We start from the raw sequence: 14830 nt of genomic DNA on the forward strand, positions 1-14830 counted from the left end.
GTGTGTCAGGTATAACTGCACCACAAGAATCCTCCAAGGAATAAGTCTGTCTCCAACCCTCCTGTGGCCATATTTAAAAAAAACTCTGCAAATAAATATTTGGGAAGGAACTGAAGTTTCATATTGAAAGCCTTTTTTTTAGCCTGAGGTTATTCTCACTGAGATACTATTTTCAAACCCTGCTAATAGAGGAGGCAAGCGTTAATTCTAAGCAAATGTAAACATAAAGTTGAATTGCTATAATAGAAAACCAAAGACCTAGCAAAAATATTAGCCCTCCATGCTTCTCCAAACACCCCTCCCTCACCTAACTTAGTCACACGATGGGATGGTATTGACGGAGGATTCCAAAAAATGGAGCAATACCTTTTGAATCTCTCTCCATAGCATAATTTACAGCAGACCCTATAGTGCCCAATTGTCAGCTTTTTTATAATAACTGCAGCTTGTCTGATTCTTTAAAGTTGGGGTAGCTGTTTTCTTACTGACTGAAGAACAAATGCATTGGAAATATCCAGGCATTGACCCATTACCTATCTACTTGTTCTGATTTTCTTTGTCAGGGTTGCCAATGTTAGCAGAAATTGCAGTTTGCTTTACGTGAGTCCATTTGGGAGTGGCGAGTGAGTGGGTGGAACACCAGATACTGATCCCATCCCCGGAAGAGTCGGGTGGGTTAGTGAGTGTGTATGCACAATCAGCTGGCCTGCTGCCACCAAAAAGATAACATGGACACCATACTGCTTCAAGTCCTAATCAGAATGGCTACAGGACAGGAGTTCAAACTGAGGTTGGGTAAAACCTATTCACAATGATAACAGTGATTTCCTCCTGCACAAAGTGACTAAAGGTGATAAAGAATTGAAGGAGAAGATTCCAGCTAGGATTGGAAAAGCCAGATGACAAGTGAGCTATTTGGTTTTCGTAGCAAGGTGCAACAAATTAAACTAGTGAAACATCATCACCCTGTGGTGAGAGTCAGGTCTATCAAAGAGCTGGTTATGTTCATCTGTCAAGAAAAGGATTTAAGGATATGGGAAGAAGCAAGCAAGAGTATCTGCTAATGCAGAAAGGAGACAAAGAAATCTGTAGGAAGCATAAGTGAGAAAAACCATGGTGGGGCTACAGTTTCGGTGGATAAAGCCTCACAGCTCAAATGAATGTGGAGGGTATTTTTATGACATAATTTCCTGCATAGGGTGACTAGATCCCAATTTACTGGAAATGGCCTGATTTTGAGAAAATGCCCCTGCCAATTCTATCGAAATCAAGGGTTAGTCTCTATCAATTTAAATCTGCTGGGTGGCAAACCCTTTTGCTGTAAAGCACAGTGGATTGTAAAGGGCTACAAATCCCACAAGACCAGGTGTATATCGGATACAAGGACATACGCAGGGATAATTTAAAGAGGCCTTATGTTGCCAAGAGAGTGGTGATTAGCTGGAATGGAATTACTGAGAAGGCATCGACAAAAATGTTCATGCTTTACATATTTTTCAGAAATTCAAGAAGATAAAAGGATATTAGCCAGTTTTATGCTTGGAAGCAGCTAACCACCTTTCTGGGGCTCAGGAGGCCATTTTTCACTGATCAGGCATTTTTTTATTCCAGATCAACACTATTTTGTGGAATTTGGAGGGGGGGGTAATTTTAAATGATTTTTTCCCACCAGTATTTTAGCCGTGTTCTGACACCACAAACTTTATAAAAACTTTTGAGAGTTCAGAGTTTTAAGGAATCAGAAAAGCAGATTGGAAATGACAGGAAGTGCTCCAGCCCTGCCTCTGTTTCATTAGCAAATGAAATCCATAAACCACACAACTGAAAGTGAGGGGAAAGTTTACCTAAGTGACTGGATAGTGAAAGCACAAAGAAAGCAAGCCTAAGGGCCTCGGGTAGAGTCCTTCTCTACCCTAGTCAATTAGGTGAGCATGTGCAGGGGAGTGCCTCTCCCCCTAGTGGAGACTAAAGAAAATAGCAGGGGAGTGAAAACTGACAAGATCCTAGGAAGCCAAGTTGCAAAAAAAGGAGGGGGTTGAATAGCAGATTTGTTGGCTGGGTCTGATATGCAAGTAGCTGGAATTGGGGAGGTTAAGGACTGCAGCTAAGAAAAAAGTGGCTAGCCAGCTGTCACTGTTCCAGAGGCCTTCATGGCCTCCTTGAGGGCACCCTCTCTCAGGCCTCCTAGCCATCATCTTTCTTGGGGCAGTGACCTATGTTTCTCTCCTTGTACACCAAGGATTTCAGGCTGCAATTGCTTCCTGAAACTCATTGTGATCACCTTAGCAAGTCTGGTTTTAGTTCAGCACCTGCCACACTGTTCTCTCCCCAGGGCTATGACAGGGTTTACCAGTGACCGGCCAACCTTCATAAAGCAAAGTATTTATTTAGAACAAAAGCATTGCAGAGAAAACATAGCTTGAAAACAATGAACAGTTTATGTGCATGACTGACTTACCAGGTATCATCTTCCACATGGAGACCCTGGTAGGTTTCAAAGTCCTTCAAACCCTTTCTGCAGGGTCAGGGTCTCTCGGTCACAGTGTAATTTCAGTTCTTGCATCTAGTGCAGGGGTAGGCAACCTATGGCATGGGTGCCGAAGGTGGCACGTGAGCTGATTTTTAGTGGCACTCACACTGCCCAGGTCCTGGCCTGTGGTCCGGGGGGCTCTGCATTTTAATTTAGTTTTAAATGAAGCTTCTTAAACATTTTAAAAACCTTATTTACTTTAAATACAACAATAGTTTAGTTATATATTATAGACTTATAGAGAGACCTTCTAAAAATGTTAAAATGTATTACTGGCGTGCGAAACCTTAAATTAGAGTGAATAAATGAAGACTCGGCACAGCACTTCTGAAAGGTTGCCGACCCCTGATCTAGTGAGAGTGGCATTCCCTCACACCCTCTCTATATCAGGCTGGAATCTTTAAACAATTCTTAGGTCATTGTTTGCTGGGCTTCTTGAACCCTGTCAAAACACACAATTTTCCCCAAGGAAGTGGTACTTCTACAGACTTGTATATCTGTTTTCTAGGGAATTGCATTAATCCCCCCCCCCCACTCCCACAGTGATTTGAGTGCTTGATTGTTCATGCATGCTTAGCGACATCCCCCCAGTCACTTCTTTGCTTGCTCTGTTTCAACAAAGAAATTACACCCAGCAGGTAACAACGATACAAGGTGAGAGAGGAAACTGAGTCACATATATTCTTTCATTAAAAAAAATCAGAAGTTTCCCAGTTCTCCACACCGGGTTAATCCCAATCAAAGAAGTGTGTTCTTCAGATCTTCAGGGTATGGACAGCGCACTGTCATGGCCACATTTGCGGCATCTGCAGTGGCATTGGGAGTGGTGCATTATAGGCAGCTATCCCAGCGTTCAAGTGGTTGCAACGTGCTTTTCAAAAGGGTGGAGTGGAGTGTGACAGGGAGTGTGGGGGAGAGAGAGAGTGGATTTTTGGAGCCGACACTCTGTCAGCAGCTGCCTTGCAAGTTCCGACCCCCTCCCCCACCCCCTCTCACTCACTGAAAGCAAACAGCTGTTTGTTTTTTTCCTCACAGACCAGATAAGCAGCTGCTCTGAAATGCACCCCCTCCCACGCTGCTTCTCTCCTCAAGCCCCTTCACTCCCCCTCTCTTCAAGCAAACACTAGCTGTGCACGTTCCAAAGGGAGCCCCCCTGCCTCTGCTCATTCACAGCAAACAGGAGCTGTGTTTATTTTTTTGATAAGCAGCTCCAGAAGCCTGGAGTTCACAACAAAACAAAGAGCGGAACCTTTACTTAAAAGGTTTATGGGAAGCTTCCAGAGGCAGTTACAGCGTAGTAAGATTATTCCCTGTTTACACTGGCGCTCCAGCACAGCAGCAGCAGCGCTATTCTCTTTATTCCTCTCGGGGAGGTGGAGTACAAGCAGCACTGTAGCCAGGGAGATACAGCGTTGTATGTGCCTTGCCAGTGTGGATGGGGAGTGAGTTACAGCGCTATAAAGCCACCAACAGCGCTATAACTCTCAAGTGTAGCCAAGGCCTCAGTATGGAAAATGAGTGTAGATGTTAGCATTACCCCCTACACAACCAGTAGATCCGAATAATTAGGAACATAAATTTTAAAGTGAAATTTCCATTGCTTTGAAGTCAGAAAGTGTAGGAAGGACTGAAAATTCATTTCTGGTTTCAAACCCCTAAAGAAACCCTACAGTTGAGACAACAGCCCAGCAAGGTCCTTGCTGTCATGGGGAATGAAATAAGCAATCTTCTTAATCAGGAGGTGTTTATTAAAGAAAACAACTATTATTACAAAGAAACAATGGGTTTCTACACAGTTTGAGCACCAGCTTTGTTACCCTTGTATACAAGGGACCACACCCTGGCTGGAATTTATACAGCATACGAGACATCTAGTGGCTGAATAATATATTTCAGCTAAAGATGTTGTGACTCCTGCCTTTCCCTCCCATCATGACTGTTAGGTTGGGCACAAAGGCTCTACAGACACCTAAGAGCTGTAACTCAATTTGGTTTTCCTTGATCATGCCCCTCCCCTGTATTCCACTCAGTATATCACATTTCTTAAAGGGGGGGGTGGATACTTACTGACGTCTTTCAATAAGCATCAGAGGGGTAGCCGTGTTAGTCTGGATCTGTAAAAGCAGCAAAGAATCCTGTGGCACCTTATAGACTAACGGACGTATTGGAGCATGAGCTTTCGTGGGTGAATACCCACTTCGTAGGATGCATGTAGTGGAAATTTCCAGGGGCAGGTATATATATGCAAGCAAGAAGCAAGCTAGAGATAACGAGGTTAGTTCAATCAGGGAGGATGAGGCCCTGTTCTAGCAGTAGAGGTGTGAAAACCAAGGGAGGAGAAACTGGTTCTGTAGTTGGCAAGCCATTCACAGTCTTTGTTTAATCCTGAGCTGATGGTGTCAAATTTGCAGATGAACTGGAGCTCAGCAGTTTATCTTTGAAGTCTGGTCCTGACGTTTTTTTGCTGCAGGATGGTCACCTTAAGATCTGCTATTGTGTGGCCAGGGAGGTTGAAGTGTTCTCCTACAGGTTTTTGTATATTGCCATTCCTAATATCTGATTTGTGTCCATTTATCCTTTTCCTTAGAGACTGTCCAGTTTGGCCAATGTACATAGCAGAGGGGCATTGCTGGCATATGATGGCATATATTACATTGGTGGACATGCAGATGAATGAGCCGGTGATGGTGTGGCTGATCTGGTTAGGTCCTGTGATGGTGTTGCTGGTGTAGATATGTGGGCAGAGTTGGCATCGAGGTTTGTTGCATGGGTTGGTTCCTGAGCTAGAGTTACTATGGTGCGGTGTGCAGTTACTGGTGAGAATATGCTTCAGGTTAGCAGGTTGTCTGTGGGCGAGGACTGGCCTGCCACCCAAGGCCTGTGAAAGTGTGGGATCATTGTCCAGGATGGGTTGTAGATCCCTGATGATGCGCTGGAGGGGTTTTAGCTGGGGACTGTATGTGATGGCCAGTGGAGTCCTGTTGGTTTCTTTCTTGGGTTTGTCTTGCAGTAGGAGGCTTCTGGGTACACGTCTGGCTCTGTTGATCTGTTTCCTTATTTCCTCGTGCGGGTACTGTAGTTTTGAGAATGCTCATGCTGCAAAACGTCTGCTAGTCTATAAGGTGCCACACAGTGGTGAGCTCCAGCCGGTTCGCAGTGGTTCGCGCGAACCGGTTGTTAAATTTAGAAACCTTTTTAGAACCGGTTGTTCCAGGACAACCGATTCTAAAAAGCTTTTAAATTTAACAAAGGCTCGGGCAGCTGTCCACCCAGCCCCCGGCCCCAGCTCACCTCCCCCTCTCCCCTGAACGCTCCGCCCTCCTTCTCCTCCCCTTCCCCTGCTTCCTGCGAATCAAATGTTCCCGGGAAGCCGTGTGGGGGAGGGGGCGGGACGGCTCCTCCTGGCCCTGGCCGAGTGCCCCAGCCCGGTCCCAGCCAAGCACCCCCGGCTCGGGCTGGTCTGGTCCTGCCTGTGCGGCTCGGACCCGGCCCAGCTCGGGCCCCGCAGCTGCGGCTCCGGCGCCGGCCCGGCCCGGGAAGTCAGGCCCCGCGGCTCGCCCGCCCGTCCCGGTGCCGGCCCGGGGAGTCGGGCCCCGCGGCTGCGGCTCCGGCGCCAGTGCCAGCCCGGCCTGGGGAGTCGGGCCCCGCGGCTGCGGCTCCGGCTCCGGTGCCGGCCCGGGGAGTCGGGCCCCGCGGCTCTGGCTGCGGCTCCGGTCCCGGTGCCGGCGCCGGCCCGGCCCGGGGAGTCGGGCCCCGTGGCTGCGGCTCCGGCTCCGGTCCTGGTGCCTGCCCGGCCTGGCCCGGGGAGTCGGCTCCCGCGGGTGCGACTGCGGCTCCGGCCCCGGTGCTGGCCCGGCCAGGCAGAGCGGCCCCAGCTCCGGCCCCGGGCAGTGTGGTAAGGGGGCAGGGGGCAGGGAGGGGGTGTTCGGTGGGTTGTGGAGGGGTGGATAGGGGTTAGGGCGGTCAGAGGGCAGGGAACAGGTGATTGAATGGGTGCAAGGATCCTGGGGGGCAATCAGGAAGGGGCAGGGGTTGGATGAGGTGGTGGGGGCACTCAGGGGCAGAGAGAAGGGGTGGTTGGATGGGGCAGAGGTCCCAGGGGCCATCAAGAATGAGAGGAGGGGTTGGATGGGGCTGCAAAGGGCAGTCAGGGGACAGGGAAGAGGGTGGGTGGGTCAGGGGTCCAGGGGGGGTGTCAAAAACATGGGGGGGTGGATGGGGCACGACCCCCGGGTGGGGGCACGACCCCCTTGTGAGGTGAGGAGGAGGGAACCGGTTGTTAATATTTTGGCAGCTCATCACAGGTGTCACAGGATTCTTTGCTGCTTTCAATAAGCAGCTTTCTTATAAATTCTGCTGCGCCTTGCATCTAATTGTGGCTGCGGCTGTCTCTAAACAATGCCCTTGTAATTTTCTCCATATCTCTGTGCATTCCAACTTCCTGATTTACGGTTCCAAGTGTCTCCTCAACATAATCCTAATCCAACAGCAATTCCAAAATATGAGAGACTGCCCCACGCAAGGTTAACATAGAATGGTAGCAAAGACTTCCTCTCAGTCCTCTCCCTGGGGACTAGTGCTTCTGAACCCTCCTCCCAGACGTTAAATTCCCCCACACAACACCAATGACAAGCTCTCCAATACCAAGAGAGGGAAAATTGCTTTTGCAGTGAGCCGGCCACTCCCAGTCCCTGTTCAAGCCCAAATTAAAGGTGTTAAATTTGCAAATGAATTGTAGCTCTGCAGTTTCTCTTTGAAGTCTGTTTTTGAAGTTTTTTTGTTGAAGTATGGAAGGGGTCAGCAACCTATGGCACGCGTGCCAAAGAGGGCATGCAAGCTGATTTTCAGTGGCACTCTGCTGCCAACCTGGGATCCTGGCTGCTGGCCCTGCTCAGCCCACTGCTGGCCTCAGATACCAGCCCCCAGCCCCGCTCAGCCAACGGCTGGTCTGGGGTCCTGGCCACCAGCCCCCTGCCAGCCGGGCTCCTGGCCCCGTTCAGCCCTCTGCCGGCCTGGGATACCAGCAGCCAGCCCCATGCCAGGTGGGGTCCCCTCTGCCAGCCCCAGTCAGCCCGCTGCTGGCCTGGGATACTGGCTGCCGGCCCGGGGCTCTGCTCCTGGCCTCGGACTGGCGCTCTGCAGCCACCCCCAGGTGTGGCCCACTGGCCCCAGCCTGGGGCAGTGAGGGGTGCAGACAGGGGAAAGTGGGGGTGCAGCTCAGCACCCCTACCTTAAAATTGTTCCTGCACCACTGGGATATTTTTAAGTCCTGATTTGCTGCTTACATCAAGACAAGTGGAACCGCGCACTGCGTTTGACGTTGTGCGTGCCCTCTGTCGCCATTTTTTCCCCCCACTATGTGTTGAGGGGAACATTTGACAAAATGTCAGCTCCTAAGAAAGCAAAGTTAGATGTCCGTTCATTTCAGCCTTCTTGGACAGACACATTTGGAGTTATTCAAAAGAAGGACCGTGCGGTTTGTGCTTTGTGTTGTGAAAGTGTTTGACGATGATTTGAAACGAAGCACAAGAAAACTTTTCTTGACAAAGCAGACAAGACTGGATCAATCAAGAAGGCAGTAGCAGGATCTGAGACGAAAAGCAGTGTTTTTAAATGCTTAAGTGTAAGTAAAAATAAAGCTACAGGAGGAAGTTACAAGATGGCACAGTGCACTGCAAAAAACGGAAAGCTGTTTACAGATGGGGCATAGGTGTAGTTTGACTTTTACTTGGGGGTGGGGGACAAGGGCTGGTGGGCCTTTGGCCAGCTCCACATAGTGGGGTCCAGGGAGGGAGCTCCACCTTCACCCCCCGACTCACCTCAGCAGGTCACCCACAGGGGACTCAACCAAAAATTATAACTCAAAGGGGGGACTCGGTTCAAAAAGTTTGCAGGGAGAGGGGTAGCTAGGGGCTGTGTGGGGGCAGGGAAGTAGCTCAGGGTGCAGGCAGCAAGTAGCTAGGGGCTGTGTGGGCAGGGGAGGGAAGCTCAGCATGCAAGGAAGGAGGTAGCTAGGGGCTGTGTGTGGGCAGGGGAGGCGTCAAGAAAGGCTCAAGGACTGTATGGTGAAGACCAGGGGTTGGAGGCAGACAGAAATTGTAACCTGCCCAAGGCCACACAAGAAGTTTGTGGCAGAGCCTGGTCACATTAACAACTTTGAATTTCTCCCAGTCTGTTGTGATACTGCTGTGAACTAAGAGCAGAATTGCATCATTACAGGGGAATTGATCCCTCTGCTGGCACAGAGCTCTCACACGGGGACCTAGAGGAGAGATTTTGCACCTACCCAGTGCTGGGGCTGCAGGAGCCCTCAGAGCAGGTTGGGGAAGCTGGAGAGCTGTGCCCCCTCCGGCCAGAATTCATCTGGGCATTGGAGCAGCAGGGATTCACCGGGGCATAGTGATGTCCCTTGTGACCCATCCCCAACATGTCCATTACACCCGGGGCTCCTGCTGCAGAAGAGCAAAGCTCATATACCTGGTACTATGCCTGCCTTGTGCCTGGGCAAATTCACCATGGGGGACCTGTAGTTGCCTTGTAGCTACTTGATGCCAACAGAGCACTTGTCTGCTGATCACACATTGATTGTCCTTGGACATCAGGCTAGTCACGTAGTGCTGACTCTGCTCTTTGTTTCCACCTATTTAAGGCAACTAAAATACTTAATATTTCATGTAAATAGTTACTGTAGCTGTGTCAAGAATGTTACACGGCTATGAACAGGAGGAGAGGTAGTCCGTATGGTTGTGTATTGGAGAGAAGGCCACCCACAAACCCCTCTCTCTTCACTCAGATACAGTCCACACTATGAAAAAGTTTGAGAACCTTTGCTCTAGGGGAGGTGCAGGGAACTGTTACATTGTTCTGATTGTAAATTGGGTAAGTGTTGTAGCTATATATGTGGATGACTATGGAACTAATTTTATTATGCAGCGATTTGGAGGATGGAGTTTAATAGCTGGACCTGTTTGGTCAATGTAATATCTTAAAGCTCTGGCTCTTCAAAACAACACTGAATGTGTGCCAAGGCCATATTTGCAAACAGACTTAGACATATTTTGTAGCTCACTCTTTGTTTTTGCAAGCACATGATTATTATTGCTTTATACCATACTTACACATTCAAACTGATCCAAAGCTCACAGAAGTCAATGGAGACTCCCATTGACCTCAGTAGGCATTGGATCAGACTCCAGCATTGAAAAATCTTGGGAGATATCGTCTTGACTTACAAGATAGATATTTCAACATTTTTTTTATTTCTTTGAGAAATTCCATAGGACTGTGAAGTACTGATGCAGGAATGTTTCTTTTCAAAGCAGATGCTACTGATCCTGTGGTAATTTTCTATTTCACCTGGTAGATTTATCAAGTGTGCTTATGAACAAGGGGGAAAAATAACTGATTCCAACTCTGTAAGTATCTCTTTCCGTAATATAAAAATATACTCTTACTTGAATTCCAAGGCCAGATCCAGCTTACACTGACTTCCGTAGAAGTTAGTATTTTCCATTTATACCCAGAGCCCCCTCCCCTGCTACCAGTCTCTAATCAAATCATCCCATCCTTTCCCTTAGCCTGAGCACCTCAAGCCTGAATCAGCTGGCACAGGCCAGCCACAGGTGTCTAATTGCAGCATAGACATACCCTGACGGCAAAATCACCTGTAGCTCCCCGTGCTGTTTGTCTCCAGTCTCACCCATTCATCAGATGAGGCACCATTGCTCTTCAGGATTCGCTGCTTCCTCCTCCCATCTCATCCCCACTCCCCAGGGTGGATAAAAATCAATGATTTAAAAAAAAAAATCAGATTTTTTTGATAAAATGCTTTTTGAGGAAAAAACCTATCTAAAGATAGTTTTAATTAAGACACATTATAGCTCAAAGATATCTCATCATGGAATAGTGATTATAAATTCTAATTCTATAGTATAAGACAATATAGTCATGTAATGTTTAAGAAAAGTTTTGTAACTGAGTTCCAATCATTCATGGATTAGGGACCCAATCTTATGGGGGTTCCAGTATAGATTATTCATGTTAATCTTTCCATCCCCCCAATGGGACTCAGTGCTCAGTCTAGAAGATACCATCAGAGATGCTTAGTTTTGCAGTTCTCAAACTGTGGATTTGTGTCTCCAGAGATAATATGCTTGTTAAAAGCAAAAATGTTTTTAAATAAATATACAGAGGTGAGAAATAACAGACCTCAACCCTATTGTCCCTCTGCAAATTTGTGTACACAGTGCCAATCCCTTACCTCTCTCCAGGGGCGGCTCTAGCCATTTCGCCGCCCCAAGCAGGGCGGCATGCCGCGGGGGGGTGCTCTGCCGGTCGCCGGTCCCACGGCTCCTGTGGACCTCCCGCAGGCGTGCCTGCGGATGCTCCACCGAAGCCGCGGGACCAGTGGACCCTCCGCAGGGACACCTGCGGGTGGTCCACCGGAGCCGCCTGCCACCCTCCCGGCAACCGGCAGAGCGCCCCCCGCGGCATGCCACCCCAAGCACGCTCTTGGCGTGCTGGGGCCTGGAGCCGCCCCTGCCTCTCTCTAGAAGTGCAAAGTTTCAAAAAGTTCAATGACTAGAAGATTGTTGGCGGCAGAATAGATTTGGACAAGGAGAAGTCTGGAGATGGATGTAAGAAGGGAGGGACAGGCAGTAAAAACAAAAGTGAAACTGTTTGAGCAGCATATTCCAGAAGTCTTGAGGTCTTTTGTGTGTAGCCTTCATTGATTTGATTTCTCCTAACTGAAAATGAAAACATTAACATGGATAAATGTTACCATACCATACCATTCTCTCACTAGAAGGGAAAACCTAGAATGGTAGCAGGCCATAAAAGAAGGCCCAGTTTGGGAATAAGAACCATTCAAGAAATATATGTTTGCTGATGAAGAAAGTCACACCAGTGAACTGGTGGAAGTCACTTAAGCAGTTGGATTCAGAGACTGTTGAAGTGATAATCTCACTTTTAACAGCAGTAGCTTCTTCTGCCCGTGTAGAAAGAATATTTTCTTCCTTTGGACTAATTCATTCCAAATTGAGAAATCGTTTGGGACCTGAAAAGCTTGTTTTTCTTTTCCAGATTATGAATAAACAGGAAAATGAAGGTGAAGACAACGGAGTTAGCTGCACAAGCCAATATTTTAAGTTTCTCTTGTTGACCTGGCTGACATAGTCAATTTAATTTTTGTTGTTTGGGTTTTTTTTAAATATTTCATTTAACTATTTTAGTTAAAAACAATTTTAACAAAAACACAACTGATTTTAAAAAACTTGAATGTTGAAATTCAAAAATTCATATGCTTGTTTTGTTAAAATAGTATGTTTGTTGAAGAAACAAATCCAGAATACATAATGTAGTTGGTTTAGTTAAATCAAACAATTTAAATGTCGGTCTGGTGATGTTCTCCTCCTAATACAGCATGGCAAGAAAATCCTCCAAATATGAATGATTAACCTGTTGAACTGGAGATAGTTCACCTCCCAATGACTTCATAAATATCTGCTTCAATTACCTTTTGGTAAATAAAATAACCAATCATTCATTTTCTGATATAGCTGTAAAGCTAATCTGAAAAATTTTCAAAATAAATCACTTTAAAAATGTATAGTGTGTCCCTTCTAAAAATGAAACCTACATCTCTGAGTTGTGAAGAATATGTATTAAGGTTTTAACAACCAACAAGAATGCACTTTTATGTAAAAACCATGACTGAGTCTTCCTGATTTAAATCAAATCCACCCTGCCACTCCCACTGCTTCATGAGTGAGGAAGGCAGAAGCTTCACTTTTCCTGCCTCCGTTCCATCGCCCTCACAGCAGCTATAGCTCTTTTTTCGCAGGGGGAGAGGCTGCGCTGCCTCCTGCAAGCTCTTGCCTCCCTGCCCCACTCCCTGGAGTTCCAGACTCCTGGAACGGCTCCTCCCACCCCCATACTTGAACAGCTTTACTCGGCAGTCATCCTGGTTCCTTCTAGGAACTCTAAGAATGATGTCTGCAGCGTTCCTTCATAGGAGCACAGACCAGCTCACTCTGGGGCCCCCAAGATTTTATGTTAAAAGGTTCCTGACAAAGTGAGGGTCAGGTTTATAGCAGCACTGTCCAGCGGCAAAGCAAGTTTCTAGCAATTCTTTTGAAGTTAACAAATGTAAATTAAATTGTTAATGGGTTAACATAAGAGTCCAAATTTACACTTATTAATACCTTTACACTTGACAGGAGGTACTTCTAAAAGTGGTCTTCAATGGATTTTAAATAGTAATTAGTAACTATATACTGGCAGTAGAAAAGGTTCAGAAAAGGGCAACTAAAATGATTAGGGATTTGGAGAGGGTCCCATACGAGGAAAGATTAAAGAGGCTAGGACTTTTCAGCTTGGAAAAGAGGAGACTAAGGGGGGATATGATAGAGGTCTATAAAATCATGAGTGATGTGGAGAAAGTGAATAAGGAAAAGTTAGTTACTTATTCCCATAATACAAGAACTAGGGGTCACCAAATGAAATTAATAGGCAGCAGGTTTAAAACAAATAAAAGGAAGCTCTTCTTCACGCAGCGCACAGTCAACTTGTGGAACTCCTTGCCTGAGGAGGTTGTGAAGGCTAGGACTATAACAGAGTTTAAAAGAGAACTGGATAAATTCATGGAGGTGAAGTCCATAAATGGCTATTAGCCAGGATGGGTAAGGAATAGTGTCCCTAGCCTCTGTTTGTCAGAGGATGGAGATGGATGGCAGGAGAGAGATCACTTGATCATTGCCTGTGAGGTTCACTCCCTCTGGAGCACCTGGCATTGGCCACTGTCGGTAGACAGATACTGGGCTAGATGGACCTTTGGTCTGACCCAGTACGGCCGTTCTTATGTTAACCATTTTATTGTTTTATTACGTGTAAAGGCAAAAAAAAAATCAAGTTGTTCCCCTCCACTCCACACCATTTTTAAACCTTTGAAATATCAAGCACGATCTTCCCTGGTTGTCCTGGCAAGACCTGCTACATGTCTCAGACAGAGCTGTATCATAACTGAAGTGTGGATGATGCTAAATCTGTAATACAGTTCAATTCTCCATAATACTGGACAGCTATTGGAGTTAAATAGCTATTAGCAGATTTTACCAGTTCGACTGAACCCCTTTCCCCTCTCAATTGTTCAAGCTTTCACTCCCGCTCTTGGTCTGTCATTTCACTAGCTTTCTAGCCATCCAAAGCCTCAATTGCATGAAGAAATTTAAAAAAAGTCCCCAACAGATTCCATCAGCTGAACAGACACTGGTATAAGTGGGAGCCATAGCACACACGTGACTAACATCATCTGTTTTGTGCACTGTATTAAATGGTGGAAGCAGCCTGAGCCTTGACCACACTAGGTCTTTCCATCAGTAAGGTTCCTTAACAGAGAGATGGCCACAGTACCTTGCCAAGCAGACGAGAGATGAATTCCTACTGAACACTTCTCACTTAAGGCGGCATGGGAGAAGTTAAGAGGGAAACATATTCCATTTTTTCCCTTCACAGATGACTTGTGAAGTAGCTACGTTCAAAAGAGTCAGACAAGAGCTAAAGAGAATATTTTATTTATAAATGTTAATTTGGTTTTAGAATTTGGAACGGATTGGGGTCATAATATAATCAACTTTTTTTTAATTTACATAAGGCATCAAATTGCTCCTTTTAAACAAAGGATTAGTTTCCCTTATACCAATACTATGGTGCAAGTAATATGGCACATTTAGTAGAATACTGGTACACTTGTTCCAAACAAGTATCTACAGTTCAAGGTACAAAGATTAAAACCCAAACCTAAGATTCTAGCAAAATCTGCTTAACGTATCATTCTGCAGAACAAAGACAAAGATTAAGGCCTGTTTGTGCTGAACAATCATGCACCACTTGTTACCAGAATTAATAAAGACTATGATTCCAACTGGACTGGGCATGGGAAAAGGCAAATATAAGCCCATTATGCTTAGTCTGCATCAAATATACTATTCTGGCAAGATCACTCGGATTTTGGAAGCTTTTGCGTGGGGACAGAGAGGAAAAATGAAGAGCCATAAAATTGTCCTGCCTATAGAATTTTACATGAGCGTTTACACACCCCTAACAACCAAATGTACAAAGCTTATGGTTTTAAAGAGGGGACAAAACAAAAATACAGCTAGGAGACGTCCAAAACTTTCTTGATGAAGGGTGTAAGGTATAGTTGGATTGGCATTTGTTCTTACAGCTTTCCTGTGAAACACTTCTTTAAACAATGAACTCCAGCTCCACAAGCAAGTAGAATATAAACAATGAACTAAG

Source organism: Mauremys reevesii, linkage group 6 (genome assembly GCF_016161935.1).
Source record: "Mauremys reevesii isolate NIE-2019 linkage group 6, ASM1616193v1, whole genome shotgun sequence".
NCBI classification, from domain to species: Eukaryota; Metazoa; Chordata; order Testudines; family Geoemydidae; genus Mauremys; species Mauremys reevesii.